At 47.6% G+C, this 19170-nt stretch overlaps 1 protein-coding gene across 6 annotated transcripts in view; it reads left to right on the forward strand.

The window, feature by feature from the left end:
• The window catches only part of TMCC3 (transmembrane and coiled-coil domain family 3), a 275602-nt gene that overhangs the window by 219892 nt on the left and 36540 nt on the right, over positions 1-19170 (forward strand). Inside the window, exon 1 of one of the 6 annotated variants that reach the window (XM_084794412.1) lies at positions 17683-17842. The exons of the other annotated variants lie outside the window; for them this stretch is intronic. The gene's annotated coding sequence lies outside the window, so the exon portion shown is untranslated. Of the gene's footprint in view, positions 1-17682; positions 17843-19170 lie in introns of those variants that run through there. 6 annotated transcript variants of the gene reach the window in all.

Genomic DNA, 19170 nt, shown 5'->3' on the forward strand with positions numbered 1-19170 from the left:
TAATTATATGGTTGGGGGTCACCACGAGTTGAGGAACTGGATTAAAAGGTCATAGCATTAGGAAGGTTGAAAACCACTGCTCTAAACATTCCAGAATATTCCCTAATAGTCCAACCCACTAGGATGCCAAGCTTGGATCTAAATATGAGGGAACACTAGACTGTGGTGATGTGTGTTTATAGTGTCTCCTCAGTGTGTGAGCACGGAATCCCAGGTTCTTAACCCGGTACCCAGATTCTCTCAGATAACTTTAGTCCTTCACTCAGGCAAGCACTTGACCTGATTTCCTCTTGTAGTGGCCGACCAGCTCCCCTGATGCTGTGGACACCCATCCCGTACTCTCTAGGCACGTGGTTTCCTCCTCGTCCCCTAGGCACGTGGTTTCCTCCTCGTCCCCTGGTCAAGGAGCCTGGAACACGGAGGAGACTTGGTAAATGTTGAGTGGCCACGTTCAAGTGGTGTGCTGAGGGACGGCAAGATGGGCCTGGAAAGGCTGAGAAGCATTCCCTGCTCTCAGTCTATATCCGTGCAGATGACCTGGCCTTGATTCAGCTGCTACATGGGACGCCAGTTGTGAGCTTTTCCCAAGCTATGCTTAACCTTCTCTGTCTGGAAACACTGTATCGCTTCCAGCCTTGGACGATTTGCTATGCCAGCAACTTGCCGGTGCGCCTGTGACGGATACGCTAGGAGCTAAGTCCCTGAATGCGGTTTGAGACAAAGGGCACCTTCCCTGTAGCTTACGATCCCACCACCCTGAACACGCAGCGCTTTTGCTGTGCAGAACACTAGGAGCCAGAAGTGCGCAGGAACAACCCGGCACTGGTTTAAAGACCTGCCAGAAACGAATTAGTGAGCGGCAGCTCATGTCCTCCAAATACTGGGTTTTCTCAGGGATTTGGTTTCTACTGGTAATGCTAGGCGAACCTGGTAGCTCGTTTTAATTCATGTTTCCCTGTTGCAAATGAGGTGGCTCATGTGTGAACAGCAGGGGCATCCCTCCCTCTCCCCCAACCCCTCAGCCAGTTTCTCCTGCTGGTTAAATCTCACAGAACTAGATAGCACAACAGGTTGATTGTGTCTTCGTAAGACTCCCAGCAAGCACTTGTCTGTTTATCTGTTCTGGCCATGTACACAGACCTCTCCTAGGCAAGATTTGCCGGGAGTCCTTTATCTATTAAAGAAGTGGCGGGGCAGGACACTTGTGTTTCCCTGGTCTGGTCATTCCCGATTATGTTGCTTTCTCTTACTATGTAACAGTTGCAAATGAGCTCTGCTTTGTTTCACGGTCGTGTCATCCCCCCGCCCCCCCCCTCGCAGTGTTCCAAGTCCAGGTGCACCACAACCACATCCTCCACTCAGAGTTACATCAGCCTGAAATCAAAACGTCAGCAAGGACCCAAGTCTCAGAGGAGACTGCACGCACATATCCTTCTGCAAGCTCTCCGGTTGCATGAAGATTTATGCTTCTTGCCACTGAACGGCAGAGGCCCCCAGGGGCTGCCCACCGTTCCCTGTGGCATGGCCCTTTCACATCCTGGCAGCTCGCTTCTCCAAGACAGACCTACACGGTCTCCATTGCACTATCTCCGTTACCTCTAGACCCTCTTTTGGAGTTCACCTGACTTGGCCAGGCCCAACATGTATGATACTTTGATGAAAGTCAACTGATGAGGAGCCTTAGTCATGTCTGACGAATCCCTTCCCCTTTGCCATAGAGGATGGCCTAGGCCTGGGAGTGAAGTCCCATCCTGTCCTCAGGGCTTGCTGGCATCCAGGGTGGCGAGGACCACATCCTGGAAACCGTCTTAGAATTCTGCTAATCATGCTGGCTTGTGTTCTGCACGGGGACGAGAGGTGCATAGAGCTAGCAGATAGAACCCAGTGGGTAGTAGCAGCCGGCTTTGCCACGCCACCATGCGGAAGCCTGTGGCTTGGAGGCTCGTGCCCTTCTTAGAGTAACCTTTGTTCTCTGCAAGCCGAGGGTAATCACGCCCTCCTGGTGCACTCTATGGTTTTTGATTCCTGCATTTGGGTTTTGGAGCCAGGTAGAATCACTCGGCAGCTTTTCAAATGTTCTTGCTCTATTTTTTTTTTTTTTTTTTTGCATAGTTACCTGTTTTTAAAAATATACTGCTTCCCATATGGACTGAACTTTATGATTTTATCTTAAAAAAAAAAACCAACAACCTTTTCTGAGAGTTTCAAAACTAATGAAGTCAGCTGCATGTAATTTTGATGCATTTCTTTCTGGCTCTTTGTCCCCCCAACCTTCTCCCCAGAGGCGATGAAATGAACATTCTGAGAACTCTGGCTCGTACAGTTAGAAAATTTTAGGCAGGGATTCATGTGTGCATGTGTGTGCATGTGCGTGCATGCGTGCGTATCGCCTCTCAGGTGGATCAGATGACTTGGTTCCTGCCAAAAGTTCCTGCTGTGCAAGTCTGCCAGCCTGAATTGAATCCCTGGAGCCCACAGTGGGAAGAAACAACGAAGCCTTGAAAGTTATCCTCTGACCTGCAAACACACACAGGTGACAAGACAAAAAAATGGCTTCTCACCAAGGGTAATGCTTTTCTCGTTGCTCTGATAAAATACATGATAGGGCCAAGGTATAGTAGCATGTTCCTGTCATCCCAGCATTGGAGATGCAGAGGCAGGAGATTAACTGCCAGCTTGAAGTCAACCTGATCCATATAGCAAGTTTCAGTCCAACCAGGGCTACATGGTAAGACCTTGTTCCTCATGTAGAGCAAACTTGGTAAAAAAGCAGTTTAAAAGAGTAAGAATTTATAGTGGCTCGTGTTTTGAGAGGGGAGTCTGTCATGGCGGGGAAGGCATGGCTGCAGGAGCAGCTTAGTCTGTGGCAGAAGCGTGAGGCAGCAGCTTTCTAGGGTCATAAACCAGAAAGCAGAGAGCTTGGGCTAGAAGCAGAGCTGCCTCTCAGGGATCCATTCACTTCCCACCACCACGTAAAGGTTCCACAGCCTCCCAAAACAGCGCCACCAGCTGGTGACCTAGTGTTCAAGCGCGAGCCTGTGAGGTCATGTCACGTCCAAACCATAACAAGTTTATTAAGCGTTTGAAGACATTACAGGGTTTCAGATCTTGGAGGTAATATGCTATTTCTTACCTTGATCTACTTTTTGGTTCCCCTGCATTTGGTTCAGTGTAACTAAATACTTAGGAGTTGCTGAGGCACCTGTAATCATCTTTGGGCTGTCTGCCTCCCTTTATCTCTGCGTCTGACACACAGGCAGGTTGAAACTGTTGCCTATGCCCAGAAACTACTGTTTACATTTCATAACGTGACCCAGGAGCATAGTCAGGGTGGAGCGAGTGTTTTTGTTGTGTGCACTTTCATCTGGGAAAGGTGCTGGGCTTGCCAAAGCCCCCTTATTACCCAATCACCATATGGTAGTGGCTGTATAAAGCAGAGCAAAGCCTTTCTCATGTGCTGGACAGGCAAGGGACCTCACTGAACTGGTGCAGCAAGAGCCTTCCTTCCTTTGGGTGCTCCCAGGAACAGCTCTTTCTCACCCTCCCTGTCAATCTCTAGCATCTGCAAATGCCCTGCTGACTGGGTGGGTGGGTGGGCAGGAGACCCTAATCTGACCAACTCCGAGAAAGAAAACAAATGAAAATTAATATGTGTCCTCTTGCCTTTCTTTAGGTTAGCCATCTTAAAATAATTCATGTGTTTGGGGTGATTTTTGACGGCGACAGGTTGGTAAATGGTACAACCCAGTTGAAAGATAAAGCAACTACTTCTGAATACAAAATCTATTTCGTTTTCTCACACTTGGAGCATCTCAGAAATCTCAGACATTTTGTCAGTAGACGCTACTCCTAACTAATTGCTCCTCAGTTTATTTACACAACAGCCCAAGATAAGCCTGACATTTTTCTAAGGGCAGCTAACTTATTAAACTCTCCTCGGATTTTAATTCTCTGGCGTTTATGATTGCTTTGCCTGTGGCATTTAATTTAAGGTTGAAGTTAACGCCCTGTGGATGTAAATGCAGTGGCATCAGATTCTAGAATTCTGAGGGAGTGAAGTGGATCATCAGAAATAGCAGCTATTTGTACAGAAGGAAAAGGGGGATCTGAGTCTGACGAGGCACGTATCAAACTGTCAACCCAGCGGTTTCCATTGAATGGTGGCTTGACAGAGTTCTTCATGGTAACTAAATCCTTCAGCGGTCTTTGTGTGGTGCTAGTGGGGTATTTGGGAAAAACAAAACAAAACATAAGATCCCTATGTCCCTACCTCTGGCTGAACCTTGGACAATCTCTTTCCTTGTTTGCATCAGATTCTAGTTACTAATGGCCCCAGGTGCAGCTGTGTGGGCGTGGCCTCCTTCCGGACTCCCTTCCCGGTCTCCATCCCTCAGGCTGTTCTGTATAGCCCTCCCGCTTGCTTTTGTACATTGGACAGATTAATAACCAATGAACTGTGTTTGTATCGTACTATTTTTTTTCACATGAATAGTATCTCTTGAAACTTGTTCTTTTTCAACCTCATGGTTTTTTGTGACTTTCCCCCACCCTCCCCCTCCCTCCCCTTTTAAACTGCTGTGCCTTATTTTACTATACAGAGCAAAAGGGGAGCAGAGCATGTGCAGGGCAGTTCTAATGGTGAATGGGGAGGTTGGTTCTGAGGTTTTTGTCTGTAGGGGAGAGTGTCTCTGGAGAATATGCCTCAGAGGAAAAAGAATGTCTTCAACCTTACTGTCTGTTCCTGTGGGCTTTTTATAATTACATTTATTTATTGGAGTTGGGGCGGGGTCATTGTGTGGAAGTCAGAGGACTCCTCCTCCTCTATCCCGTCGGTCCCAAGGATCGAACTCAGATCATCAGGCTTGGCCGCAAGCACCTTTATCCACTGAGCCATCTTGCCATTTCACCATCTATTCTTTAATCAGTGATATTTACTTGTTCGTTTTGTTTGTTTGTTGAGATAGGATCTCGCCGTGTAGCCCTGGCTAGCCTGGAACTTGCTTTGTAGGCCAGGCTGGCCTCGAGGTTACAGGGGTCCACCTGCCTCCGCCTCCTCAGTGCTTTGTTAGGAAAATACAGCAAAGGCCCAAGAAGACAAGAAAACGCAGGGACTTTCACTACCCAGCAGGCACCAGGGCTTACAACCAGGTTCCTGCGTGCGTGTTCTTGGGAAGTCCTGCCCATTGGGTAGAAGTAAAGGCAGCTTGAGATGATCAAAGTGGGGTCCAGTTGCAGCCTTTCCACCTAACAGTGCGACCTTGGCCGTGACATTTTACCCCTATTTGAGTTTCAGGTCTTCATCCATGACATGGGTATCATGGTACCTACATGGCATTGCCGTCAGAAGGGCCTTAACCCACACGAAGCCTTTCCTGCCACCGATGTAGAAATATTTACTGACACGTCGGGAGGTGGTGCTTTGAGATTGACCGGAAAAGGTGACAAGGCGCCTATACAGTATTACTTGTGCTTATAAAGATGGCACCTGCAAACAGGATGTTCTTAGTGAAGCTGGCTTAGATAAGTCAGTGTTCGGTGCCAGCAGTGCAGTGCGGCTGTGTCCTTTCTGAATGGCATTTTGAGCAAAGGGTCACTGGGGATGTAGCCCTTGACCTTGCTGTGCATTTAGAGGAGCAGCCTGCGTTGCTGAGAAGAAATCACATCTGTGATGCTGTAGCTGCCTGAGGGATACCTCAGATTCCACACCATAGCTAGAAGTTCTTAGTTGTAGGCAACCCAGGATTATCTCCCCCAAAGTAGAACTCTAGAATTTTCCTCTGGTATAATCATCATCATCATCATCACCATCATCATCACCGTCACTGTTATTTTGTATTTGCACTCATGGGTATTTTGCCTGCATGTATGTCTGTGTACCACATACGTGCTGAATGCCAGCAGAGACCAGAAGATGCCATCAGATCCCTTGGAAGTAGAGTCACAGATGGTTGTGAGCCGCCATGTGAGCGCTGGGAATCAAACCCGGGTCCTCTGGAAGAGATCCAGGAGCCAGCTCTCTTCATCCCAGACAGGGTGTCCAGTCCGGTATCAGTTCCTTGTCCTGGAGCTCCCATCATTGTCGGCAGAACATGCGTGAGGCCTGAGATCATCCTTGACAGAGCTGGGGCAACAGGGCTGTGGGTTAATGCTGTTGCTGCAGGCGGCAGAGACTGTTCTCTGTGGAGCCCTGGTTTCACGTGACCCTCCTCTGGGTGGTCAGAGAGGCCATGGGTCAGAGAAGTGGGGTCCACAGTTAAGACTCACCTTCCCATCATCCCAGCACAGCCTTCTTTGTAGGGGTGTCTCTTGTGGTTTGTGGACATTTGGGGGGGGCGGGGAGGACAGATGGTACTAGTTTCTCAAGGCTCCGGTAACCTCTGATTAGCTGTTCCGTATGTGTTCTGTCTATGTGTACATCTGCGTTGTTGTTGTTTTGTTTTTGTTTTTATAGCCTTGTGCAAAGGGAATGCTAAATCGCGGGTATCACAGATAGGTTCTTTGACTTGACTCAGATGGAAGAAGGATGCTGCTGGAAGGGAGGAGCGGAGATGCTAATTGTCATGGCAACCAGCAGGTTTTTATAGTGGAACACTGCCTTTGTAACCCAAATCCGTCACCTTTTCACTAACTACTGAAAACAGACTGATGCAAACTCAAGAAATTATAGAACCATCTTGCCGTAGGATTTTGTTTGCTCTTTGGAGCAGTCCTACAGTGATTTCAGTGTCCCCTAGAATTTCAGGATAGAAAGGCTCATTGATTTACATACCTAGAACTTTCCTAAAGTTAGGTGCCTGTGACTCGCCCATTGCCATGATGTCATTACACTGAGTAATCCCGCCCCTCAAGTCTGCTCCATAGGGGGCAGACATCATGTGTTCTGTAACACAGGCTCCTTGCTGGAAAAGTGTTCCATTTGTAAGCTGTTTGTTTGTTGTTTTCTTTGTTTTGCTGGCTGACCTTACACAGTGTTGTGTCTCCACCATCCGCGAGGCCAAGATGCCTAAGGATGCCTCACTCCTGTCAGGCACTGCGTAGGCAAGTTCAGAGCTGCTGGTAGCCGCCTGAGAGCTGCTAGAAAACGGGACCATGGGAGCGCCTTTGGGAGCTATGGTGAGGTTTTTAGGTATATATACATAGATAGACAGATAGATAGATAGATAGATAGATAGATAGATAGATGGATGGGTATGACATGGTGAAATACACTAATCTGTACAATTGTTATATAGTGTGATGGTTTGAATGAGAATGACCCGCCCCCGCCCCTAGACTCATATTTGAACACTTAGGCCCCAGTTAGTTGAACTGTTTGGGAAGGGTTAGTGGGTGTAGCCTTGTTGGAGGACATGTCTCACTAGGGGATGGGGCTTTGAGGTTTCAGAAGCCCACCCATTCCCAGTTCTCTCTCTGCCGAATACTGTGGACCAGGATGTAAGCTCTCAGCTACCGCTCCAGTGCCGTGCCTGCCTGCCTGCTGCCGTGCTCCCCACTGTGATGGTCAGAGATCCTGACCTTCCGCAACTATAAGCCCCCAGTAAACCTTTTTGTCATTTGCCTTGGTTATGGTGTCTCCTCACAGCAATAGAAAAGTGACTAAGACACATAGTAATGTTTTAAAATCCACATGAAGGGAGAGAGATAGAAAGGACCACTAGGTTGGGTTGTTCTTTTCTTACCCTAGGGTCTTGACCTATGGATTTTTTTCCCCCAAACCCATGCCTGGAGCTTTTTTGTTCTGGGACTGTTGACCCTAATAAAAGAGAAGATGATAGGGGCCTGTCCTTTGGTACTGAAGTTGAGATCGGTGGCAGCCATGTGCCCCTAGCATGTGCCACAGAATAGTGTTCTTCATGGCACTGACTTGAAGGACGAACTCCTTTGAGCCCCTTAAGACGGCTTCTTCCTGCTCTCCACAACCTGTTGTCTCCTGGCTTTCCCCGGCCCCCAAGGCACGAGCAAAGTGTATGGAAGCGACAGGCTCAAGTTCCTCCACATAGTCCAGGAACGGGCTGTCAGCTCTGGGAGTCTCACTTAACACATTGATTTCCCAATTATGCATCTGTCCCCACGTGATACGATAGGCGTTCTGAGTGACAAAGACCTTGCTGTCATCTGGTGTTTGTTTCCAGTCGTCTGAGGCAAACAAACCAGACCCACAGGTAAAATCCATAAATGTTCAACGGTGGTAATGCAGCAGTAAAAAAAATAAAAACAATACAGATCTTAGCGAGGTATGAGTGAGGATAACGAGGAGCAGTTTAAAATAAGAGATTCCAGGAAAGCTTTTCTTAGAGAAGCCCCGTAGGAGCTCTGAGCAGGAGCAGTGTCCCTGGATAGAGCAAGTACTGATGCTGTGAGATGGCTGCTTCCTATGTATGGTCCAGGCCCAGGAGGAGGCATCGTAGCTGGAGCCAGGTGGGCAGTGAGTTGAGCAGAGCGACCTGGGACCCGCGAAGTTGTGGGGAAGCCAGTTCTTGACTCCACGTTTTGCAAGCGCGTCTTTGGGTGCTGGGTCGCGGAGGTTTGTAGGTGGACCCCGCCAGCCCAGTGGGGAGTGGTTATAGTGGCTCAGACTAGAGTGGCAGGTGGGGAGATGGCGAGTGGTCGGACCCCAGCCTAGGTTAGAGCCCTTAGTCAGTGTGCACAGTTCCGCACTGCCCAGCTTTTCAGTCCCAGCACCTCTTACGACTGTGTGGAAACATCTTGTGTGCCCATTTAGAGCATCAGACTCCTCAAGAAAGAGAGAGCCAGCTCCTCATACGGATGTGGAAGGCTCGCGTAAGCTGATGTGCGCAAAGGCCCTTCCCTGGAGCCCGTTCCTAACTCCCAGCTGGCGTGGGTGCCCCTCCATCCAGCCCGTGCCAACCTACCCTGAGCTTCCCCAGCCTTTGAAAAAATGATTTCCTTCCCTCAACCCCGGAGCAGGAGAGACTACGCCCTCCAGTGCAAAAGAGATATGTGATGCATGGAAAATGGGAGGGAGCGAGAAAGAAAGGAACACATACATTAAGAATTTCACACACAGATATTAGTATAATATTTGAGTTCACGCCTTTCAACAAGCCAGCAAGGTTTACCTTCCCCGAGTTCAGTGTTTAGACACAGCAAGCGATCAGTTAGGGCTCTGGCTACGGTTTTTATTTAAATAAGTCTAATTAGGGAAGGCATGTACTCTTATTTCCATATTTTACATTTTATCTTCTCTCTGCTTTTGGCTCGTAGAAAATGTTTGTTCAAAGATGCTAATTGGTGGTTTTGCTTAGGTCTGCCTTAAGAATAAGTGAGTTTCTTGTTGCTGTTGTTGTTAGAGCAGATTTCATTAACTTTCTAAGGAAAACTTCCCTCCATCCTTTTATGATGATGTTTTTAAACAAATTAAATGCATACAACAGTAATCACTTAAGTCACAAATTGATATGGCCTGTGGTGCGGGTCAGCGCTCCCAAAGGCAGTGGCCACTCTACAGCACTTCGGTGCGCTTGCATGTTAATGCGGTGTCCGCAGAGGATGGAAGGAGGGCATCAGGTCTCCTGGGTCTGTAGTTACACGCAGTTGTAGGGCCCGGATGTGGGAATTGAACCCCGGTCTCCTGGAAGGATGGCAAGTGCTTTTAACTGCTGAGCCATCTCTCAAGCACCTTCTGCTGAGTTGAAATGCTTCTGTTACCCACTGGCTGATGGGAAGTGTCAATACTAGCATAGCTTTCCTCTGTCAAAAAGTTTCTGCCGGTGACACCTTTGTTCACTGTGAAACAGTTTGATCTTCATGGCCACTGCTGTGTTCTTTATAGCTGAAGCTGGTTTTATAGGTCGAACGTTCCCCCAAAACATCTGTCGCTATCCAGACCTCCAGTGTCTCACAACGGGGCCTTATTTGGATGCAAAGTCTTTATAGAGTAGCCAAGTAAAAACAGGGTTTGTAGAGTAGACCAGAATCCAGTATCACTGATGTCCTTATAAAACGGGTAAATTTGGACACAGAGTCAGTCATGCCTCTTCTAGGGACCATGGTGCAGAGATCAGCCCATGAAGGCAAAGGGTTTGGGCAATGCGTCTGTGCGCCGGCTGTGGAATAAATGCCTGAGATGCCGTGAGGGGAGGCATGGGATGATCAGTCTCTGGTGACTTCAGAGGCACTCAACCCTCCCCACTCTTTCATCCCGGGTCCAGCCTCCAGCACAGTGAGAAAAGGAATTTCTGCTTATTTAAACCACGGAATTTGTGGAACTTTGTTACAGTAGCTCCAGGAAATGGATACGGTCAACTACAGTGATTCCTTGTTTTAATTAATTAATTTTTTTTTTATTGTGTGTACATGATTCACATACTGGGGAGGTGTTTGTGCCATAGCACACTGTGGCAGGGGTCAGAGGACAACTTTATGTAGTCAGTGCTCTTCTTCTACCTTTATGTGGATTCTGGGGACCAAACTAGGTGACATGTTATAACGGCTGTGATTCAAACACCTTTACTTGCTGAGCTACCTCACTGACCCAGGGTTTTCCTTATTGACCCACATGAGCTAAAGGCTTAGCAGTACCTGGCCCCACTACAGGTAGAAATGCAAGCACCCCGATAGCCTGGGCAGTTCTTGGTTAGCAGACGGCTCTTGGTGGCCCCTCTACTGTAGTTGTATTAGCTGCCTTCTAAGCAAATGCAGCACTTTAAGTTGCTTGTAGCAAATTCATGGAACCCCAGGAATATGTGTCAGGGTGACTCCAGTTTGCAAAATACTAGCATAGTATGAAGAAAGCAGTTTAAGGCTGGTGAGATGGTAAAGGTGGCTGCTGCCAAGTCTCATGATCTGAGTTCAATTCCCAGATTCCCACACTTGGAAGTAGAGAACTGAATCTTGCAAATTGTCCTGTGACCTCCACATGAGTTGCATGGAGAGCACACCCACATACATTTGCACATATTTGTGTGTGTGTGTGTGTGTGTGTGTATACACATACAGACACACACAAAAAAATGTAAAAAAAAAAATGTCTAATCTTGGATTCATTGAGAGAGAGGAGGAAAAGGGAGAGATGCAGCTTACACTATGGATGTGAGTTCAAATCCAGTTTTTATGGGACTCCAGAAGGCAAAGCAGCCCGTGTAGGGTGAGGCAATCTTACAAGTTAGGTTGTTTGTGTGGGGCAACTAGGAGTAGAGTTGCTAGGCCTTGTGGTAATGCTGTGTTTCACCCTTCGAGGAACAGCCAGGGTTTTCCAGAGTGGTTGCACCGAGGTACATTCCTGCGAGCAGTACACGCAGCTTCCAGTTTTCCCATGCGCTCGCCGTCACTCTCTGTCTCTTTTGTATCTCTGCTGAGTAGCGTCTCGTGGCAATTTCATGTTGAATTACAACTTTTCTTTCCATGAAAATTGGTGGCATAGTCAATATCCACGTTGCTAGGTAAACTACCCTTAACTCAGAGGCTGTGTAATTAGCAATCTCACTACAGTTGCACACACTGTGCCATCTTAGACAAGCGGGCAGGACATTTGCTCATGACTTTCCCAACGGGGCAGCCGCTGCTTTGTGAGTATGATAGTAAGACGTATACACATCTCACCGCCGTAGCCAGCCAGGAGTCAAGATGGAATCCATGCCCTCTTTAGAGACAAGCTGTACAAAACTGTGAATTCCCTCGTAAAGAACGAGTGGCTGAACACATGCTCAGCAGTCGAGAGCCAGAACTAAAGGCAGGTGGGATGAATGGGTAACTCTGGCTTTGGGCATCAGGCACAATTGCTGCGCGGCAGCTTGAGCAAGCTACTCCGGACTGTTGGGACCTTGGCGGAAACACTCATCACACAGCGAATGTGAGATGCCCAGCTCAGGGCAGGCACTCAACAAATGTTAATTTTCCTTCCTTATATAGCTCTGCTGTTAGCATCAGATGTTTGGGTTTTTTGTCTCTCTCTCTCTCTCTCTCTCTCTCTCTCTCTCTCTCTCTCCAGATTCAGTCCAGCTTCAGATATGGCAGAACACAGAACTAATTGTATTGTTTAGATATCGTCTCTTTGCAGAGAAATAATGAGCTCTTGGCAAAGACTTAACGCTGGTGGAAATGAATATTGCAGTTTGGTAGCTGCTGATTGACACATGTTTGCTAAACAGGCATTCAGTCTTGAGAAAACTCTCCTGGAAGAGAGAAAAATGGAAGAACCCTAAAGAACAGTTTTATCCTTTTCTGCTAGGTATTTATTTGAAAAAAAAAATCATTGGAAAGTCCAGGCTTAATTTTTTTTTTTTAAATAAAATATTGACAAGCTTTGGCTTAAGAGTTCAAACTACCCTCTATGAAACTCAAGTGTTAGCAGACACAAAGGTGTCAGATCCTTTCTGAAGCCTCTTTGCCTTGATTTTTGGTGTGTGTGTGTGTGTGTGTGTGTGTGTGTGTGTGTGTGTGTTTAAAGAAAATGCTGTTCTTTTGGTCACTGGATCTTTTTTTAGTCCCTGCAGGGAAGTCATAGTAACAGGCCTCGTGTCTGATTAGGTTCCATGGCAACAAAAGGGTTGTGACTTTATCAGAAGAGAGTCGAGCATGCCAAGAAAGATAAAACCAGATCATGATGATACCCAAAGACATATATGCATTTCGGGGACCCTGCGCCCCGGATGTGAATCCCGCAGTGTGACCACTGAGGTCACAGACAGACCAGGGCTCTTTAAAACTCATTTACATCTTTGCTTTTCATTCATTAATTCGCTCATTCATTGATCTTATTTTTAATATCTTGATATATTAAGAAAAAAATCAAAAACAGTCACGTGAAGAACCTCCTAAGCAGAAAGGGTTCTGGTTTTAAAGGTAGAAAGGAAAGGGACTGTATCCTTTTTGGAACTCATTACAGCTGCTAAGTTGTGCAACCGTGTGGGAGGGCCAATTAGAGGCAATTATAACCAGATCGAGCTCTCCCTGAGTCAAAGCTTGCTCTGAGCTTCCCAAGCTGGGGTTTGGGGGGATGGAGGCGGGGGAACCTCATCCTAGATCCTTATTCCAGGCTTAGAGTCTACACAGGAGTGGGCAGCATTTCTCTCCCAGCCACAAGGGGCTGGCAGTTGCTAGAACCAGTGGTGTGCCTATCAGAGCTGTTTGGCTGAAAGTACAAATGCCGGCTGAGGAAATGGTGAGGCTGTGCTGAGTCAGCCTGGGCTCCCACCCCACCTGGATGCTCTCTCTCCGGTGTACACTTCCTCCTTCCTTCCCGCTCATTCTGATACTGAAAGTGAAAGAAACAGGATGGGCCGGTCAAAAGCGGGCCGCCTCCACCCCGCCTCTCAGCCTTTAAGCCAGTGGCATGTTCTGACATGGGTCCTGAACTCAGACTCCATTCGTCACCTACCTACAGCTGCCTCATGGTGAATCAGGAACCTCACAGATACTGGGGCCCTGATGATTAAACGCAGCAGGCAGTATTGGTCTGTGAGCGGAGAGTTAGCACACCCCAGCTGTAGTTAATCATGCCTTGCGGGAACTATGTAACTCAGCCGGTCCTGGTTCCTTATCTCGCAGTGAGTTTGACCTGAATTGATGCTTCCCAAGCTCCGCTGTTTACCTGGGCACTAGCTGAAGACATGGAACCTATTAGAAATTCTGATTCACTGTCTGGGGTGGGCCAAGGAAGGCGAAGGCCCTAGGCGATCTCACAAGTGGCTGTTCTGGAAATACCACTCATCTGACTCAGTGATGTCAGACAGTAGTTGGAATGAAAAAAATGGGTAGAGACGGAGGGAGAAGGGAAGCTGTCGGATATAGATTCCCATTGATGGGGAGTAGGCGAAGGCAGCCAGGCACAGAAACAGGGTCCCACTTTCCCAGCTTCCTTCCTGTCTCAAACACAGTTCTCCTCCGTGCTTGCCTCCATGTCTCTAAGGAGCCAGACGGGGCCGAGCTGATGAAAGCCTGGTTGGGTTTGTTCGTTCCTGCAAGCACTGGGAGTTCACAGAGCTCTCTGCAGTGTTGTTGTCTCGGACAGAAAAGTGCTCACCAAGCAGTTACTTCTGGTGGGCATGAGGCACTGGCAGAGATGACAGAATTACCTGGGGAGGTTTAAGATTTAAAGCTGGTCTTAGCCATTCTGATGGGTGTAAGATGGAATCTCAGTGTCATATTTGACCACGTCCCCTGGATGGGGAGGCCTGGTGGCACTCACAGAAAAGATAGCAGGCTACCAAGAAGAGATCTGATACCCTATGAGCATGTACAGGGGGAGGAGGTCCCCCTCAGTCACAGACATAGGGGAGGGGAGTAGGGGGAAAGTGAGAGGGAGGGAGGAATGGGAGGATACAAGGGATGGGATAACAATTGAGATGTAATATGAATAAATTAGTAAAATATTTTAAAAATATATTTAAAGGTGAGCTTGGGGTTGAGGATTTAGCTCAGTTGTAGAGTGCTTGCCTAGCAAGTGCAAGGCCCTGGGTTTGGTCCTCAGCTCTGGGGGAAAAAAAAAAAGATTTAAAGCTGAGCTATAAGAAACCAAAACCTACCCAGACTTCCTGAGTAAAACTAACTTCATGTTCCGACACACACATTTAACATTAAAGAAGATGACCAAATGGAGCCACTTAGATTACGGAAGTAAATATAACACAGAGTCAGGGCCTTAGAGAGCAGCCGGAACACCAGAGAATCTGAGTGTACTGATTAAACCGTCAACTGCCAAGATAAACACATTTCGGTGTGCGTCTCCTCTGTGCTCTCTGCTTGTGCCTTCATTTTGTGTTTCCTGCTGAACAAAGATCAAATGACATCATTAAGTGAAGTCCTTGGTGTATTATCTGAATAAGCCTGGCACCATTTCCCTAACTAGCTTAACTTTAAAAAGTGTAAGCTCATGGGCTGGAGAGATGGCTCAGGGGTTAAGAGCATCTTGAAGGTGCCCTTCCAGAGGACCTGGGTTCGATTCCCGGCACCTACATGGTGACCCCCAGTCATCTGTAACTCCAGTTCCCGGGGATACAATGCCTGCAAGTATTGTGCAGACACATCCGCAGGCCATAGGCATACATGAAATAGAAATAAAAATAAAATGAAGCTAAAATCATTTTTAAGTGTAAGTTCGTCTGCCCACCCCTACCACCACCCCCACCACCCCGCCTGGGGTAGCAAGGCTATATTAGCTGTGCATCATCACTTCCTGTGCAAACGCATCCATGTGTCATCTAAACAATTGACATACATACTGACCCGTGTTCTTTCCAGGATGTTACTAGTCAAGTTCTTTTCACGATTTTGTGTGGCTCCTTATCTGTTTTGCCTGTATTTGTTTGGATTTATAATACTGTATTTTAAGTCTCTGTACTTGTTTTTTTTTTTTTTCTGTAACCTCATATGGATTAAAACATTGGGGGGGGGGGTGAGGGCGGGGTACCAAATATCAAACCTGGGCTTTATACATGTTAGAAAAGTGCTGAGCTACTCAGCTACAGCTTCAACACCCTCTCTTGCCCACTCCCCAACCCTCAACTGTCCCCAGAGGTAGAGAGATTACTTAAGTTTAAAAAAAAAAAAAAAGTATGTGGGCCGAGGCACAAATCATTGTTCTCCCAAAGCTGGTACGAGTTTGCTAGGAGCTCCTTTAACCTCCAGACCAGCCCTCAGCCTGGCTGCTGCCATTGCAGGTAAACGGCTGCCTGTCCCTGGCTGTGTACACAGAACCCGAGGCTTCATCAAAAGACGGCGGGTTAAAAGGAATGAAGTGAACTGCTTGTGAGGAAGGAAAAAAAAATTACAGTCTGCCTACAGTGTTCTGAGGGAAAAGAACAACCTAGCAGCTGGTGGCTAACTGAATTTGCAGAGGGCTTGAGGTCACAAAGGTCACAGAGCTCATAGGTCCTGAGCCTCGTTTGGGGGAGCTGGCTTTCTGTGGGCTGCTAGTGGACAGTTTGCCTCCGCAGCTTTAGCATACAGCCGCTCCTGACTTCCGGCCCGCTTGAACCTCTTAAGTCAAGTCTAGAGCATCTACAGCTTAAAAGTGTTCTTTTCAAGTATTAAAAAAGGTAAGCCCAACCCCCTCCAAAAGGCATGCGTTGCTTATAGAGCGTTCTATTGACTTAACATTTCGTTTGAGGTGAGACCCATTTGCTAGCATTTATTATTTAGCACTTTGTAGACCCTGACTCGAACGGAGACAGAGAGAAACCATACAATATTAACTCCAGCAGGCACGCTTCCTAAATATTGCAGTGCAGTTACACACAGACCAGGTTTTATTACACTGACGAAATTCTCTCTCTTTCCCTAGACCCCACTGCCCTTTCTCCCCGCCCTCATCCCTCTGAAACCACACAGCAATTTGGACATCTTGGCATTAGTTATTTAACGATAAGGTCAGGAAACTCCTGGTTCCCCTGGACCATCCTGGCCTGAGCTTTTCATATGACTTGTGGCAATTCAAATATTTGAGAACCCGTGCATACAAGGAAGGTCAAAGGGGAGTTAAAGATGGTGACTGGCAGCAGGAAATCTACCGCGCGGGTGAAGAACTCAAATTATAAAAGCGCTGTATGATCACGAAAGGGCAGGAAGAAAATATTCTGCTGGGATGTTCGGGCCCTTTCTGAGCTCGTTAGACCTCGAGAGAAATTTCCTTATTAAAAGCCGAGTCTTAAAGAGGTTAATTTACCTGCCGGGGGTCATAGAGTTACCAAGAGGTGGAGCTGGGGCTTAAGTGGGTCTTCTTGACCCTTGAGCCTCATGGCTGTCCTCCGGGTACCCTTAGTGCCGGCCTTCAGGCTTCTTGTCCGGGGAACCCCACGTTCACCACGTCCGAAGCCGAGCCCTCTCCCTCACACTTCTCTTGCCTATCATGTGAATGGTCTTAAGCCTCCAGAGGACTGGAACAAAAACAGGTATTGTCCTGCCTCTACCTCCCTACCACCCACCCAGTCTTGACACCCCAGGGCCTGATCCCTCCATTCTTCTACCATCCGTTTCCTGTATCTACTTCTCAAAACCCGCATCTCTCTCTTTGCTAACCTAGAGGAACTTCGGACCAACAAATCTGCCTTTCCGCTTTAGGAAGAAAACATTTAAAAAGCCCAGCCCCTCTCGGTAGGCATCCCTTCCCTGGTGCTCCGTTAGCACCAAGTATGCCTGTCCTCGTAGTTATCAGTCACTGCCATTGTCTCTTCCCCTGTAGCCGCTGGACAAGAAGGAGCCTTATGCCCCTTGGCCTCCTCAGTCGCGCCTGACACTCGAGGTACCCAGAGCATCTGCCTTGGGAAAGAATCAAGGGAGGAAAGAGCCTCCTGACTCCGCACGTGGTCCGCACACAACTTCCACTTCCCTCCTTCTTCACCAAGCGGCCGCTTCACAGCTGGCCTTGTGTGTATGTGTGTGTGTGTGTCTGTCTGTCTGTCTGTCTGTCTGTCTGTCTGTCCGTGTTCATTCTACTGCCTTGCATTTTCTCTGCTATCCTGGATTTGTTAAACTGAGCCCTTTTCCTTGTGGTTACCCCAGAGTGCCCACCAGAATGCTGTGAGTTGTCCCTGCTCTCCTGGGGTTATGTGATAGCAGGCCTCTGCCCTGTGTGGGCCTCCCTGCAGAGACAGAGTGTATGGCTCGGGGCCCTCAGCACAAAGAGCCCATTTGTACAACAGGGCCCTGCTGAATGCATCGCATTATTGCTGACAGTCGTGCTGGGCACAGTACAGGGCGTGGAGTTTCCCCCGAGACAAACACAGGAATATCCAGAGATAGTGTGAGTTGATCTCCAAAGTCCAGAGTGAGTCATCGGTAGGTGCTGTAACGTACCGGTGCCTGCACGCACAGTCGGCTGCCTTGGGCAGACTGGTGAGAGCGCCTTTGCCGTTTTTGCTCCCGGTTTGTCCTGTGGCGTTTGGTAAGTCTCTTACAGCCAGAGCTTATAAATATGTATCGTCGGGCCTTTTGTAATTAATAACCTGCAAGGTGCTTGAAAGAAATATAAGTGATTTTTGTCCTTACTAGCTGTCTGTGTCTTCTCAAATCCCTCTTTAATTTCCCAAGTGGGTTTCTAAGTTGTTAAGTCCCTGAACGCCTAGTGAATCGCCAAATTCCTTCACTGTTCATTCTTTTTAGAAGTGCAAGTCTAGTAAGATTGGTTAAAGACAGGACAAATGCCAGGGCTCGAGTGTGGGGGCTTCGGTTATTAAAAGAGCAATTCTGTTATCTTCCCACCCCCCCCCACCCCCCGCCTTTACCTCTGGGTCTCACAGGCTCTGCTCTGGCATCTAACTTCCTACTTTAACATCTCGTCTTCCCATTGTGGTCATCTTTCATTTCGCCCTCCCTGGAAACCCTAGCTTCTGTGTAACTGCCTTAGTGACACCTGTAAGCCACCACAGGAGAGAATGGTGTGGTGGATGCTGCCCTGTGGGGATGGGAGAGAAAGCCGATTATGAGGCTTGCAGTATGCTGTGACTCAGGGTTCCTCTGCCCATCCTGGGACTTCTGGATGGGGCGCGGTGGGCTCTGCAGAGGCAAAGGATCTAAAACACACGCATTGTGTCTTGAGCTGTTGATATCACAGGAAGTCAGCATTCGTGTGTGTGTGTGTGTGTGTGTGTGTGTGTGTGTGTGTGTATGTGTGTGTGTGTGTGTGTGTGTGTGTTGTGGAGAACTTTTAACAGTGATCTTTCATTCCTTAGATGTTAATTTTTTAACAATTAATTTATTTTTATGTGCACTGGTGTTTTGACTACATATATGTCTGTGTGAGGGTGTCAGATGCCCTCCCATAACTGGAGTTACAGACAGTTGTAAGTTGCCACAGGGTGCTGGGAATTGAACCAGAGACTTCTGGGAGAGGTGCCAGTGCTCTTAACCACTGAGCCATCTCTCCAACCCCACATAGTAATTTAAAATTTTTATTTATTTATTATTTTATTTTATCTATCTGTCTGTCTGTCTATCTATCTATCTATCTATCTATCTATCTACCTATCTATCTATCTATCTATCTTTGATTTCCCAAGACAGGGTTTCTCTTTGTAGCCCAGGCTGACCTCAAACTCAGAGCCTACCTCTGCCTCCCAAGTGCTGGCATTAAATGTGTGCACCGCCACTGCCCAGCAATACTAAAACAGTTCAACACATCAACTGAGGCCTTTTTTTTTTCCAGTTTGTTCTTCATCAAAAGTTTATCTCAAATGCCTTTAAAGAGGGTTATGCCCTTGGTAGCTATCCCCT

This window comes from Acomys minous (genome assembly GCF_964271855.1).
Source record: "Acomys minous genome assembly, chromosome: 9".
Classification (NCBI taxonomy): Eukaryota; Metazoa; Chordata; class Mammalia; order Rodentia; family Muridae; genus Acomys; species Acomys minous.